Genomic DNA, 16,517 nt, shown 5'->3' on the forward strand with positions numbered 1-16,517 from the left:
AGTGGCTGGACCTTGGGACCAAGTGGTATGTTACAATGAAGGAAAGTCTTACATAAGATTCTTGGTCTGTTATTTTATTGGAGTTCATGCTTTTCCTTGTCAATTTATAGTAGTTCCTCCTACATTACATATTAGTCCCTTTCTGGTTCTAGACATTGCAAATATCACATGTCCCACTATGTCATGTCTCTGACGTTGATCCTTAATTTTAATGTACTCATATTCATCTCTTTTTTTGCCCTGGAATCTGTGCCTTTTGGGTTTTCTTTAAGAAATCCTTCCTTATATCTCTACCACAATGATATTCTCCTATATTATCTTTTTCTTTTTTTTTTTAAGAAGGCTCCATGCCCACTGTGGAGCCCAGTGCAGGGCTTGAACTCACGACCCTGAGATCAAGACCTGAGCTGAGATCAAGAGTCAGATGCTTAACTGACTGAGCCACCCAGGTGCCCTTATATTATCCTTTTTTAACATGACTGTTTAGCTTTTCACATTTAGGTCTATCATCCATCTGGAGTCTGCCTTTTTTATAGTGTTAGGTAGTGATCATGTTTCGTAACTCTGGATTATTTTTATGGGAAATTGCCACATACTCATAGTAATAGCTATGGAAAAATAAGGAATATGAGTTTTTTAATCAGTTGTAGAAAAATATTTTGTACTTCAACAAAAAACTATGCATTGTCTATAACGCATGCTTCCAGTTGTCTAGTAATAGCCCTGTTCATTGTTTTTGAGCAATTTTGCACCTCTTTTTAAACTGCGGATAATGAATGGATATGCAGACCCTGTTGCCTCCCTTTGTAATCTAATTCCTTTATTTCATATAAATTTGTGCTTGTTGACTTTTCCTTTGAACCAGTTTTAACATCTGTCTAGTTCTCTCATTGATTAACCAGTAAAATAAAATATTTAACACTATATGAGGATCATTTTTTTACATCTATCTGAGAGTCATCATTTTAATTTCTTCTGAGCATTATCTTTTAACCCAGTTAGAACAATTATTCATGATACATTAGCTAGCTAACAACTTTTTTCTCCAGATTTAAAAGTGCCATGTGTAAATTGAAATGATTCTTGAGATGTGACATTAATATAGCTATGCTTTAGTGAAGAAGCCCTTCATTTATCTTAAAACATATCTTGTAGTGGCCTCTGGTCTGCTTGTATGTAAGACTGGCCCAGAAGAGATGCTTGAGCAAGTGATACTGAGGTTTCTTTCCTTAAGTTTGATGAGCTTGAAGCTCATTCCTTCAGCTTTATTTTGATTCCTCTACTTCTTGGCAAATGGAAAAGGACATAGTGCTTTCCTGAAGAAATAGGGTGGTATAGAAGGCGGGGCACAGGGGTACAAGAGCACCTGGCTGGGGGTTCCCAAACAGACCAAGTTCAGCCACTCACTGCTGACAGAATCCAAAGGCAGAGAGACAAGGGGTGGTGAAACAGGAAAGGAAGTTAGGTTCTATAAGGCCCGCACTGGAAAGACAGCGGGCTAACGTCTCAAAGACTATCTCCAAAGTGCCAAAAATACTTCCAGGTTTACATAAGGAAAATGTGGGGTAAAGGTGGGTGGGTACCTGCAGGAAAGCGGTGAAGGTCAGATCCATCATTGTCTTAGAGTCAATCATAGGTGGGGTCTTGCTGGCTCAAGGTAGTCCTTATTGCTTGAGGGACTAGTTTTGATTGCCATCAGGGGATGCTTTGCCCTCAGGGTATTCCACCTGAGCCAAGAGACAAGCTGGAAAGAAGAACCCAGCTAGAAAGTTTGAGGTCAAAATGGAGGCAGCCAAAGTCCTCTTTCAGTATAAGTTAAAAAAAAAAAAAAAAAAAAAAAGACTAAACTTGAGAGTCAGAAGTTTTGAGTTCTAGTCATAGTCCTGGGTAAGTCCCTAGGGTCTCTGGACCCCCATGTTCTAGTCTGTCAAATGCAGAGATTGGACTAGCCTTGTGACCACTTAACTTGATTTCATCATTTATGATTAATTAGTATCTTTTTTAAATAGCTACTATATGTGACCACCAATATTTAGAGGTAAAGGCTAGCACAACCTCACTCTTAGGTGAGATGTATTACAATGAAGGAAATCTCAGACCAAATTCCTCCACACATCCACACACTTACTAGCAAGCAGACACAAGCTGTTCTATAAACTCATAGAAGTCCCAATTCTCTGTTTTGTTCTTTTAGGCACTCCAACAAGCTCCTTGTATGGAAGTTTCATTTGGGGATACTGTACAATATCATAGCAGCAGAATTCAACTAACCTTTTAGGAAGGAGAGGACAAAATTTTAAGTTACATAGTTGAATATAGAACGGGTTCAAAATATTAAATATAGGATGCCATTCACCATATTTCAAACTTCAAAGTGCATACAAATCTTATTTTTTCTTCCTTTCCCCTATGTTCATCTGTTTTGTTTCTTAAATTTCACCTATGAGGGACGCCTGGGTGGCTCAGTCGGTTAAGCGGCTGCCTTTGGCCTGGGTCATGAACCCAGGGTCCTGGGATCAAGTCCCACATCGGGCTCCTTGCTCAGCAGGGAGCCTGCTTCTCTCTCTCTCTCCCTCTGCTTGTCCTCCCTCTGTCAAATAAATAAAATCTTTAAAAAAAAAAAAAAAAAAAAATTTCACCTATGAGTGAAATCATATGGTACTTGTCTTTCTCCAACTGACTTATTTTGCTTAGCATAATACCCTGTCGTTCCATCCACATCACTGCAAATGGCAAGATTTCATTATTTTTGATGGCTAGTAATATTCCAATAGAGAGTGAGGCAAACCATAAGAGACACTGAAATAAACTGAGGGTTGCTGGAGGGGAGGTGAGTGGGAGGATGGGGAAACTGGGTGATGGGCATTAAGGAGGGCACAGGATATAATGAGCACTGGGTGTTATATGCAACTGAAGAATCACTAAATTCTACCCTTGAAATAGTATATGTTAACTAAATCGAATTTAAATAAAGAATTAAAAAACTTAAAAAATAAAGCGCATATGAATCTTGTTCAAATGCAGATCTTGTTAAGGACTTAAATCTGTGTCAGTAGGTCTGGAATGGGCCCTGAGATCCTGCATTTCTAACAAAAAAACCTGTTGTTGATGCTGCTAGTCTAGACCACACTTTAAGTACTAAGGGTACAAACCATTGATCTTGGTAAATTCTAATACCCTGTTCACGCAGGGGCAGGAGGACCTATGCAGTCTTCTTAGCCAAGCACACATCTTGGACACCAGTGAAAAATTTCTAATACTTCTCATGCCATTTTATTTATTTATTTTTTTATTTTTATTTTTTTTTTATTTTATTTGCGAGAGAGAGAATGAGAGAGAGCACGAGAGGGAGCAGGGTCAGAGAGAGAAGCAGACTCCCTGCTGAGCAGGGAGCCCGATGTGGGACTCGATCCCAGGACTCCAGGATCATGACCTGAGCCGAAGGCAGTCGCTTAACCAACTGAGCCACCCAGGCGCCCCTCTCATGCCATTTTAAAACACACCTGTGTTTGTAGTAGTTAGAATAGCTGCCTCTCTAAAGCCTAGAGTATAGAATTGCTTTGCCTTTCAAACAGAAACAATCTACCCCTGGGCTGTCCATTCAGGATTGGGGTGCTTGAAATGTTAGCTTACTTCTCTATTACAGTGCTTATGCTGGGTCATTTGATGTAAATTAGGCTCTTTCCTCCTCTGAAACTCTAAACTTAATCCTCTTCTTTCCCCTTTCCTCCTCTTCTGTTTCAAATCTGAAAGTTAAGTTTTCCTCTTCACTACCCTTCCTCATTCCCCTTTAAATTATAGCTTTAATGCCTTTGCTCTCAACCCTGGCCATCTGTTGTAGAAGCTGGATAACCTCAGAACAATTCAGTGGGAGTCTCTAGGGATGACCTCCGGGTAGTTATCTTTGTGGACTGTCCCTATAATTCTAATACGCATCCAAGGTTGAGAATCATGACTCTAGTGCACTGATTCTTAAATGTGATTACATGTTGTAATCCCTTGAGGAGCTTTTATTTATTTATTAATTAATTTTTAAGATTTTATTTATTTATTTGAGAGAGAGAAAGAGACAGAGATAGCAACAGAGAGCAGGAGCGGGGAGGAGAGGGAGAAGCAGGCTCCCCGCTGAGCAGAGAGCCTTACATAGGGCTCACAGGGCTGGAGCCCAGGACCCCAGGATCATGATCTGAGCCGAAGGCAGATGCTTCACCCACTGAGCCACCCAGGCGCCTCCATTTGAGAAGCTTTTAAAAAATGCGTGGGTCCCACCCCAAAAGGTCTTCATTGTTCTGGAGTGTGGCCTGAGCATCAGGATTTTTAAGAGCTCTGCAGGGGATGCTAATATGTCTCAGACTAGAACTCAGCTTGGCTCCATTTATAACCCCAGTTTCCAGGATTGGTCAAAGTAAAACAGCAGGATGCCTAGCAATCTCTTTTACATTAGGGAAAAGGATTCCATTTACTTCCAAGACATAAATTATGACTCATTATTCAGGCCTTACGGAAAATCTGGTAAATGTTATTTGTAAGAACATCATGGCTTGTTGTAGAATATGCGTAAGTCTAAGGACATCCTAGTGGAGCTCTCAAATTTTAAACTGCATAACAATCACCTGGGATGGTATTGACAATGCAGATCAGAATCTCCAGAGATAGGTTGGAAAGATGGTGTCGTAGTCTGCATTTTTAAAGGAGACACTGACAGCCTTTGTGAGATTATGGTAAGCACACTATGAATATAGAGCTGGCTGAGTAAATAAGTGTTTGGGTAGCCATCTGTCTACATGGTGTTGTGTGAGGTTGAAGATCAGGATACGCCACCTCACAATGTGCCACTTTGACATGAAGATTATACTAAGCTAAAGGCAACTGACAATCAACATGCAGAAAAAGTTATCTGCCCTCTCTTATCTGCTTGAAAGCAGGCATAAATTTTCCTTTGTGAAGATGTTTCTTCCCTTTCCCTCCCCCTTACCAGGAAGAGCAACTCATTTTTACTAGAGATGGAGAGTTTATACCCACCTAGATGAGTTTGCATAAACGAATGTTTCTAAAATAACTCTTATCTTCCATTAGTTATCTAATACAATTCCTAGCCACTTCCCTATAGTTCATCATCCCTCAAAGCCCAAACCCCCTTTTCTTTATTAAAATGGCATAAAAGCCCCCAAGTCTAACCACTTCTTTGAGTTTCATTTCTTTTCTGTGAATTCCCATGCATATAAATATCAATAAAAATTGTGTGCCTTTTTTCTTGTTAATCTGTCTTCTGTTTGTTTAATTCACAGGACTCCAGTAAAGAACCTATGAGGGTAGAGGAAAAGTTTTTCCTCCCTGACAAGGTTCACATGTGAGGCTCCTGTCCACTGTCCACCGTGACCTCATTTACTGGACTTGCTATGGTGATGATAGTTTCCACTCTTGACTCACTCCCAAGATAAGGGATCTTTTCCCCAAATACAGGTAAAAATGCCAGTATGTTACCTGAAAGTAAGCCACTGTCACTATTATCCATCAGTTTTGGTTGGTGCGCTCCCTATAAAATACACAGGATATGGAAGTAAAGCAATGGAACCCCCCAAAAAAGGTAAGCTATGTTTTGATAACAGTAGAGTCAAGATGTTCTAAAAAATAGCACACCAACAGGAAGAGCAAGGCCAGGGTAGAAAATACTGGGCTCCATCAGACACCTGGAGGAAGGGATGGTTGTGGAAGTCATGGGAATAAGAGAATGAGCACATAGGTAGGCGTCTGTTGTAATTTGGATGAAAACAATAAAAAGGTTTAGGAAAGAGTAAGTGAAAAAAGGCATGCACCTTCACCTACATCAATATTTGGCCTTTTGCTAAATAATAACTACCATTTACTAGGGCAATGTGTATGCTAGGTACTGTACTAAGCATATTATATTGATGCTTATATCAATTCCTACAACACCTCTATGAGGTGGGTTGTATTTTCCAACTTTGTTAGGGGAAAAATATCTCTAAAACTCAGAGTTTACATAATCTTTTGAAAGCTATTAATATGGAGTAGGGCTAGAATATGACCCAGACTAGTAAAATTCAAGACCCCTCTTTCCTCCTTAATATCTTCCATTACAAATAAAAAAGCAAACTAAAGTTTTGTGGATGAAGAAGAAAAACTAGCAGAATCTAAGCTCCATTTGTTTTAACCAGGGTGATTGAATTAACTCATCAACATTTGCTGAGAATTCATGAATTGTTAATGGAATTGTGAAAGTTCTATCACCTTTGCTGATGCCTACTTGAATAGAACTCCTTAATTTAACTCCTGGGTATTTCAATTGTTTGGCTTCTCAGAAGCTTCATTTAATAGGCCGTGACCTGGAAATTGGCCAAGAGCTCTTGACAATAGAGTTGGCCACTACACCAAGAAGACTTATCTCTTGTTCTATTAAGAACCAGAGCAAAAAGAAGACTATCACTAAGTACATATGGCTCTATTGGTCCAATTTATATGTCCTATAAATTATTAATGGTAGGCACATGTTACTATATAAGTAAAAACCAACCCAAACAAAAAAGTCCTTCTTTGAGAAGGGAAGTAACTTTACAGACTGTACAAGCTTATAGAAGTCAGATCCTGTGACTTCTTTTTCTATATTGCTCCCCCACCCCTTTTAACACTAATGGAATTGACAGCTCATGGGCATTATAAAAAAGCAAATGAAGTCAATAACTCTAATTAGAAACAATTTGAACTACAGAACATACACTGTGGCATAGACTGCTTCATAAAATTGAAAAAAAAATAAAAGGGAAAATAATGACTAGCATGTATAGGGGTACACAAGTACTAACCAGTGATACTGGTTATGTAGGAATTATGCAAAGTTGTGTTTTTAGTGTTCCAGAGAATATATGAATATGAAAAAGAAAGAAGAAAAAGGACTAAGTATGAAAAGGAAGACCTATTAATATTGAATATCTCTTCTTCCCAAGGCAAAATAAATGTCTTGGGCCTAGCAAAGGACAAAAATGATCTTATTTATTTCTTTTAGTTTAGATTTCTTAGATGGAATTCTAATGCATTCCTAGGCCTTTACAACCAGCATTTTAATATTTAAATGATCTCACAGGTAATCTAATTCAATACTTAACAGCAGTGTAGTCCAGACACTACCTGAATCACAATCAATTGGAATGATTAATAAAAATGCATGTTCTAAGAAATCACACCAAACACTAAATCAAAATCTCTCATAGAAATGAGTCACAGAAGCTTGCTAACGTAGTGTATACAATGCTTTCTTTATTCATAGGCATCATGGGAGACTCATAGAGGAATACCCATGCCCCTCATCCTCCCACATTTCCCCCAAGTTCAGAGGATTTGGTTTGAATACCCACTGTTATGGACTGAATGTTTGTGTCCCCCAAAATTCAAATGTTGAACCCCTCGTCACACATACACACATACACACTCCATGCTATGGTATTAGGAAGTGAGCATTAGGATGTAATTAGGTTTAGATGAGGTCACGAAGGTGGCCACAGTCACCAAGATGGGATTTGTGACCATAAAAGAAGAAAATAGACCATAACTTCCTTTCTCTGCCACGTGAAGGCTCAGCAAGAAGGCGGCCGACTGTAAACCAGGGAGAACTGAATCTGCATGCATTTTGATCTCAGACTTCCCAACCTTCAGAACTGCAAGAGATAAACAACTGCTGTTTAAGCCTCCCAGTCTATGGTGTTTTGTGATAGAAGCCCCAGCTGAGACACTTACCCCAAACCTTCTTTGTCACTTTTTGTAACTAGGACATGTTTTTGCCTTTCTTCTTCTATCAAGTGTCCATAAAATGATTGTCATAAAATGAATTTTTTGTTGCACATATTTCTATCTTTATCAGTGGGAGAATGTTCAGATTTTGTAGGAATAATAGGCATTTGGGATTTGTAAGACCTGTGCCTGTCGGATTTTAAGTTTTATGAGGTTCATACACACTCCTGAAAATTAATCACATGTGACCTTTTAAACTTGGCAAGGGGCACAGCCAGAATTTAAGCTTAATCCTGACTTGTTACTTTCTCTTTTTCAGTATATGATGCTATCTCTAACAATTTATGCCACATAGAGATAGTGTTATGGTATTGAATTAAGAACCACTGCAGCCAGGGCGCCTAGGTGGCTCAGACGTTAAGCCTCTGACTTTGGCTCAGGTCAAGATCCCAGGATCCTGGCATTGAGGCCTGCATTGAGCCTCGCATCGAGCCCCGCATCAGGCTCCCTGCTCGGGGGAGTTTGCTTCTCCCTATCCCTCTGCTGTAACCCCTGCCTGTGCTCTCTCGCTCGCTCTGTCAAATCAATAAATAAAATCTTTTAAAAAAAAAAGAACCACTACAACCATGAAGGTCCATTAAATTGTTGTTGTTGCTGTTGTTTTTTAAGTGAGTAAATTAGAAAAAAGTTTGGTTCGATGTTAAATAGAGGATTACAGACCAGAAAGATTCTTAAAAATAATAAAATATGATCTTCCTACTTTACAGATGAAGAAAAGAAAAGATTAATAATCTGACGCTTAGTCACGAAAAGTGTTGACACCTTAGTTATCATAAAAGGCTAATGAAAGAGGTGGGTGGGTGGCATGGTGTCAAAGATGCAAAGATACAAATATATCTGGCTAATAAAATATATCAAAAAAACTATTAATAAAAAAAAGAACAACACCCGCACTCTACTGTCAAAGATAAGTGTGACAGCTAAATCAAAAATACTTCTCAAGGCTAATCTAATGTTTCGACAAAGACCTAGTTCCGTTGGAATAAAGAACATGGATGCTCACTTAAGGAGGAAAACCATAGCATTAATGGTCATAACAAAAAAATTCAATTGTAGGTGGATTTGAACACTACGTATTCCTTATTAACAAACAGCAGTGTTCACAAAAACTAGGTATTCATTCAGCAAATATTTGTTGGGTGTCTACCATGAGTCAGAATGTACGAGAGCACTTGAAATTCAGATAGGAAAGAGACAGGTTCCTACACTCTAAAAACGTGCCAGAAAAAAAGATAAAATAGAAGTCCATGTAAATATGTAAATATTTCTTCAATAATATCAAAAGTGGGGTAGTACTAATAATTAGCAAGCATGAAGTATGTTATCTTTTCAAGACCCTTCGCACATTAGCTTATTAACCCCGCTGTGAGAAAAACAAATCTTGAATTCCTTTTAATAGTAAGAAAAATGAGGCCAAGAAATTATGTGATCTACCTATAGCAATCAAAAGGTAAACTAGTGTTAAAAAGAATTTACCCAAAACTTGGAAATGGGGCGAGGGGGAGGTTTACACAGTATGACCTTTCAGTGTAATAGAGGCCACTGTGTTAAAGGCCCACCCAAGGATTATTTAATTCTCTAAGAAAATGTACCTGTGCTTGACTTTGCTATTTTACTGCTTGATTAAACACAGACACTATAAAAATGACATGTTAGCTTATAGATTTCTATTTGGTGGAAATGGTAACTACAAAGGTTATGGTTTAATTGTCCTATAGGACATTAACTAGTTTGTATTTAACATTCTTCCCCTATCACTCCCAAAATGCCAGTAAGTAATCATTTTCTCAAAATGATCTTTGAACAAGCTTTATCCATCTTGACTGGCTTCTTCATTAATGACTTAATATATCTATGACAAGTATTTATTCTATATTTGTATGAGAGTCACTTTTAAGATTTTCAAAAATTATTCTTTGACACCATGCTAATGATTCAGAAATTGATTGAATTCCATAATTATCACAATTAAAAATAATATTATTACTCTGAATTTCAAAAACCAAGTGTTTTCTGACTAATTTAGCAACAACCAGTGATTAAATATTCTTATAGCATTGTCAGTGTCCCTCATTGTATATTTAATATGGAATGATAACTTGTCTTTTTTTTTAAGATTTTATTTATTTATTTGAGAGAGACAGAGATAACGAGAGAGAGCACAGCGGGGAGGAGAGGAAGAAGCAGGCTCCCTGATGAGCAGGGAGCCCCACATGGGGTCAATCCCAGGACCCCGGGATCATGACCAGAGCCAAAGGCAGATGCTTAACCGACTGAGCCACCCAGGCACCCCTGGAATGATAACTCCGTGAATAATCTCTCACTGTGTCCAGATTTTAGAATATCACTCCTTGTTTGCATCCCTCAGGGCGCAAAATGAGTCAGCAAGACAGATTCTCAATATTTATATTGTAAATGAATTGAGTGAACTATGTAATACATTAATGTGCACAAAGCAAGTATGTCCAAGTTGGTATTTACAGAGTAAGTTTTAGACAATTCTAACAAAACAGAACTGGAACAGGCTGTTAGGGAACTGGAAGAGAGAAATGCTAAGATTTACATGTTTCATACAGCTGCAAGTCTAATATATCTATGTGACTAGTTTGAAAAATAATTTTAGATTTCATAGACAACAACAACAAAAAACTTATAAGCACCTATGGCATTGTAGCATATATTAATTAAGAGCTGGATGAAAGAACAAAGAAAGTGGGAATTTTAATTAAGGCTGGAAAAAATTGGCTCTGAATGACAGCTGCTGACAGATACAACCAGGGTTCCAAATTAAAAACTGATCACAGTGAGGGTAAGAGACTTCCTAGGTTTACTCTGGCTATGTACAGTAATGATAAGGGAAAGCTTAAAAAAAAAAAAAAAAGCACAATTAATTAGTTCTTTACTTTCAGTATCATCATGTTGCTATCAGAACATAAACATTCTATTTGACCTTTTTTCTCCCCATCCTTCGAAGCCCTGTATCAGACTAAGCAGCATTATACATTCAAAATATATCATTAAATTACCAAGTTTTTGTCATCTGCAGTCCAGAAATTTGTGGAGGCCCCATTTTCCCCTCAAAAATGGTTTAGAAGGATAGCGGTGACTGGACTGAAGAACATTTGGTAATTGACCAAATAGTACTGGCAAAAAAATTAATCATTCCTAAACCGTCAAAATGATCTTTGAAGCTTTATTTCTAGAATAAGCTGAACATAGTTCACAAATATGAAATATTCACAGCACTAAGAAATAGAAGATGACATGCAACTCAAGATATCAAGCATATTTAATTAAACAGCCTTCATGAAACATTCAAATAAACAATTGTTTTAGAGCGAGCAAACAACCTTGTATAGCTTTACTCGTTTCATGTTTGCTTATTTCACAAAGACATGGTTTTTCTTCTGATTTGTTATAATGCCAAATTGCATGCTGGGAACACTCATAACAGATTTTGCAATTTAGCTAAATAATTGTACAGTTTTATTACAATGTTGATTTTTGTGAATTTGTTAAATATCTCCTCTGCAGCATTTGCTTAGTTCCTCCTTTTATTTCACAAATGTAGTCACTTCACATTATCTACACTAATGCTTAAGAGAAAGAACACTGGTATCTTAAAACAAAAGAGGACCCAGGGGTGACTCTGAGTATCATTTACCGTCATACTGTCACATTTCAACCCCAAACCTACACATAACATGCATCTTTACCCAGCCTCATGCTCTTCTTGTTTTGCCTTATAACACCATTTGGGGAAATACCTGAGAAAATAGTGAAATGAAAGAGATGCTTTGTGATTTTGGCTGAAAGGTAGTGTGTCTGAGTATTCATATGTATTAATATTATACTTGCCCAGAGCAAGATGAACCAGGGCATACAGATATGATACATCATAGGGGATACAAATGAAGGTAATATTCTGGACTGTGGTCAGGGAGATAAGATACAAACAGGAACAATTATCAAGCACTTGATTCAATCACTCGATTTGAATTCCACCAAGAATCCTAGAAAAAGCTCTCTGCTGATTTAAGTATTTGCACTGGTATCAATGTTCTGTTATCAATGACCTCCCATGCAAGCATAAGCCCACAAAGTTTGAGTGAAGTTTTATGAAAAGATAGAAAGATTCAGAAGATAAAACAATAGTCTACTGTTGCAATATTTTGGTCACAGAATAAGGGATCTTCAGCATGTTCCGGAGCATGTCTCACTTCACTAGCTGCGATGACCTGTGCTGCCCAGGTCCCTTTGATGTGATGTGATGGCCATATCTCCACCATCTCCACTGTCACCCTGGTCTGACAGTCATGTAGACTGTCAGCTAGACCGTCCTCTGCTGGTGCAGCCCAACATTTCCTGGTCATGCCTTCTCTTAGACATCCAAGTCGTCCCCAGTCTTTGGGGATTTATGTAACAACCATTTCATGAACGTCAGTATTTGCCAGGCCACTAGCCACCTTAGATATTTGCAAGAGAAACTTTTAGGAATTCTTTTAATCTGACTGATGTTCTCAGCAGTTCCAGTTTACACTGCAGTTCTAGCATTTGGGTGCCAGAGCTATGGGAAACTACTCCTTGGACTAACCCCTTATTTTACAATTCAACCCCCACTGAAAACACTGGACTCAGGAGTGGGGTCACTGTGACTCCAAACGCCACTTATCTTGCACTCATTCTAAATCTTGGAATAATGGACAAATAATAAAGTAAAATCAGAAACTCTTTTGAAAAGAACAAGAAAATTTATAAAATGCTATTCACAGTGATCTAAAAAAACAAAAGAAAAGAAGGTAAAAATGACCCATATCAGGAATGAAAAAGGGGGCATCACTTATAGATCCTGCAGACATAGAGGGTGATCAGGGCATATTATGAACAACGTTATGCCAATACTTGCAACCATTTAAATTAAATGGACAAATTCCTTGAAAGGCATAACATGCCAAATCTGATTTGAGAAAAATTAGAAAATCTGATTGATCTTATCCTTTTGCCCTTTTGAGTAAAAAAAAAAAAAAAAATCCTCCAGGCTCAGAGTTCAATGGTAAATTTAATAAACATTTAAGTGTGAGATAACCCCAATTCTAGACATCTCTTTCAGAAAATAGGGAAGGAAGAAACTCTTGTCAACTCATTTTACGAGGTTACCATTACCCTCATATCAAAACCAGATGAAAATATTCCAAGAATAGGAAGTGACAGATTTATATTCTTTATGAAAACCGTCACAAATATCCTGAACAAAATATTAAGGCCCCTTTGGGTTAGATGAGGTTATTTGATTATGTTCGGTCAATGATTATGGGTAGAATCTATGCGTGTTACTTCTCTGTTGAAGTGTTTATTGCTGATATAAAACTCTCCAAAACTATTTCTTTCCCGCTGCTACACACCAGAGGCAATTTTTGAGATAGTAGCTATTCCTTGGAATGAGGTTGTGGCTAAAGTAGAACCTCCAGGTGACCTGCAAAGGACTTCTTGTGTGAGAAAAAAAACAAAAACAGCTTTATTGTGTAAAGCCACAGAGAGTTGGGAGATTTTTGTTAATGCAGCATAACCTATGCTATCCTGATGGATAAGCTATGAGACCTGCATGTAGTCCATTCTAAATATCAATTTTATAATACCTATATTAATGTTATTGTGGTGTGTCATCATGGGGTTAAAAAATTTTAGATACATTTCTACACACTGAGTAAAACATGAGGTCATTATGGATCAGGACCCCCAGAGAGGAGGTGAAAAGGCTTAGAAAGGAGCAAAAGAGATGAGTTTGGGTTTTTAGTTGATTCTAGGAGACTGCGCAATCCAGTTACCCCCTTACATTTCTTTTAGTGATTCCTCTTGTTCTTCCTGACTGCTCTGCGTAACCATTGCCCAAAGTTCCAATTTTGCTTTATTATTCTCACTCTCATTACTGCCTTGATATTTTATCAATTTCTACATACTTCCTTATATATCTACCTAGATGTCTCCCAAATCAATTTCCCCATAAGGGACATTATTCCTGAGAACTGGTGAAAGACTGATGTGCCTTACAGCATCTAGTCGTACTCAAACTGTTATTTGTCACTCACAGATTCTGTATTTGCATTTTTGCCTACTCACTAAAATTTATTTGTGACCCCCCCCCCCGCCCCAATCAATACTTGTGTCGTTCTTGTGGTCATTTGTGGACATGCATAGAATGGTAAAAAAAAATTTGAGCTGTCTGACATGCATGTTCCCAGCTGAGATTGAACAAGCTAGTGCTGTCTTATTTCAGCTCCCATACTGTCATTTCAGTGGTCTATTTTGTGCCATGGTTTTTCCTCTTTTGTGATTTTTGTTGGTGATTTTGCTATTCTAAATGGCCCCTAAGCATAGCGTTTAAGTGCTGTCTAGTGTTCCTAAGAACAAGAAGGCTGTGATGCCGTTTATGCAGAACAAATATGTTTTAGATAAGCTTTGTTCAGGATGAGTTATAGTGCTGTTTTCTGTGTTAAAAAGAAAATCACAGGCCCAAAATGTTGTTACTTAAGCCAAGTCACCAAATCTGGACTTAATACCTAACCTAATTGCAGTTTTAACCTCCCTCAGAAATGTAGTCTTAACTGGTGAGTCAGGAATGTTCTGCTCAACTTCACTGAGGAGTATGTCACATAGGCCCTCTCCTTCCCCCAAAAGAAGAGGTAATCCGCCTAATAAGACACCCTGAACTTCCCCCTAAGGGAAGGTGATTTTGCCTGGAACAATTCTTTCTTTTCTTTTGCTAATAACTTCTTGACCCACCTTCCTTCCTACAAAAGTCTTCTGTTTTGTACAACTCCTCCAAACTCCCCTCTATTTGCTAGATGGGATGCTGCCCAATTCATGAATTGTTCAATAAAGCCAATTCAGGAGCGCCTCGGTGGCTCAGTTGGTTAAGCATCTGCCTTTGGCTCAGGTCATGGCCCCAGGGTCCTCGGATCAAGTCCTAAGTTGGGCTCCCTGCTCAGCGGGGAGTCTACTGCTCCCTCTGCCTCTGATCCTCCCCCCTGCTCATGCTCTCCCTCGCATGCTCTCTCTCTCTCAAATGAATAAATAAAAAATCTTTAAAAAAATAAAGCCAATTTGATCTTCAAATTTTGTTTTTTTAACAGCTGTGAGTTCAATGTTAATGAATTAACAATATATATTAAATGAGGTGTCCTTAAACAGAAATACACATAAAACAAGGTTATGGATTCATCAGTTGAAAAAATGTTGTGACCAGATGCTAGCAGGAACCTAACCTTGTATTTATTCTAGGAGCAATGGTTCAGTATTTGCATGCAATATTCACGGGGAGTTTATAGAGCATAACTACTGTGAATAACAAGAAACAACTGTATTTCCTTCTGAGATCTTCTTGTATCTCACAGAAAACATGCTTGGAAAAAAGTTCACACATTTAACAGATAAAAAGCACCTCATTTTTTACATTTGACTTGTAACATAGTAATATATACTCAATAATGTTCATAAAGCACACTAATCTTAAATGAAGAGTTAAATGATTTTTAATACACATATGCACTTGTAAGACTACCAACTAAATCAAGATATAGAACATTCCAATAAAATTCCTTCATTTTCTTTCCCAGCCAATATCCCCAACCTGAGGTAAGCATTCTTCTGACACCTATCACTATTTTCTCTGTTTTTTGACTGCATGTAAATAGAATTACACTGTATGTATGTAACCTTTGGTGTCCATCACTTTTGTTCAACATAATGTCTGTGTAACAGTTGTATTTATCAGTAGTGCATTCATTATATATTACTGTGTAGTATTCCATTATATGAATTAACCAAAATATATCTATTCAATATATCTGTCCCCAGTTGGTAGACATTTAGATTACTTCTATTTTTAGGCTATGATGAACAAAATTGCTTTGAACAACTTGTGTATGTATTTTGGTGGACATGTAGACAATTTTTGTGAATAAATAGTTAGGGTTGGAACTGATGGTTGTTCCTACATGGTAGAATAGATGTAGGTTTATCAATTTTCCTAAATGGCTAAACGGCTCCTGACCCCCGATTAAGAATGTATGAGAGTTCCAGTTGATCCACACTTACCAACATTTGCTATACAGTTTTTTATTTGTTTGTTTTATGTTTTAGTCATTCCAAAGAGTGTGAAATGTTATGTCATTGTGGTTTTATTTTTTTTGTGTGTGTTTCCCGGATGATTAACAATATTGGTCATTTAATGATATTTATTAATTAAATTAATTAGTTTGATGTTCTTTTGTGTTCTGTTTAAGAAATATTGTTCATTCCAATGCCATGAAAGTATTCTGTGCTATATTCCAGGAGCTTTAATATTTTATCTCTTAAATTTAGGGCTTTTGGTATAAATATGGATATCCAATTGTTCCAGCACTATTTGTTTTTTAAAAGATTTTATTTATTTATTTATTTATTTGACAGAGAGAGAAAGAGAGAGACAGCGAGAGAGGGAACACAAGCAGGGGGAGTGGGAGAGGGAGAAGCAGGCTTCCTGCGGAGCAGGGAGCCCTATGCGGGGCTCCATCCCAGGACCCTGGGATCATGACCTGACCTGAAGGCAGACGTTTAAGGACTAAGCCACCCAGGTGCCCCACTATTTTTTTTTTTTTTAAACAATCCATTAGCTTTTGAATTTAAATAAAATGAATCTGTCTTAAATCAACTGGTCATGTATGTATGGTCTA

The sequence above is a fragment of the Phoca vitulina genome, unplaced genomic scaffold (assembly GCF_004348235.1).
Source record: "Phoca vitulina isolate PV1807 unplaced genomic scaffold, GSC_HSeal_1.0 scaffold4, whole genome shotgun sequence".
Classification (NCBI taxonomy): Eukaryota; Metazoa; Chordata; class Mammalia; order Carnivora; family Phocidae; genus Phoca; species Phoca vitulina.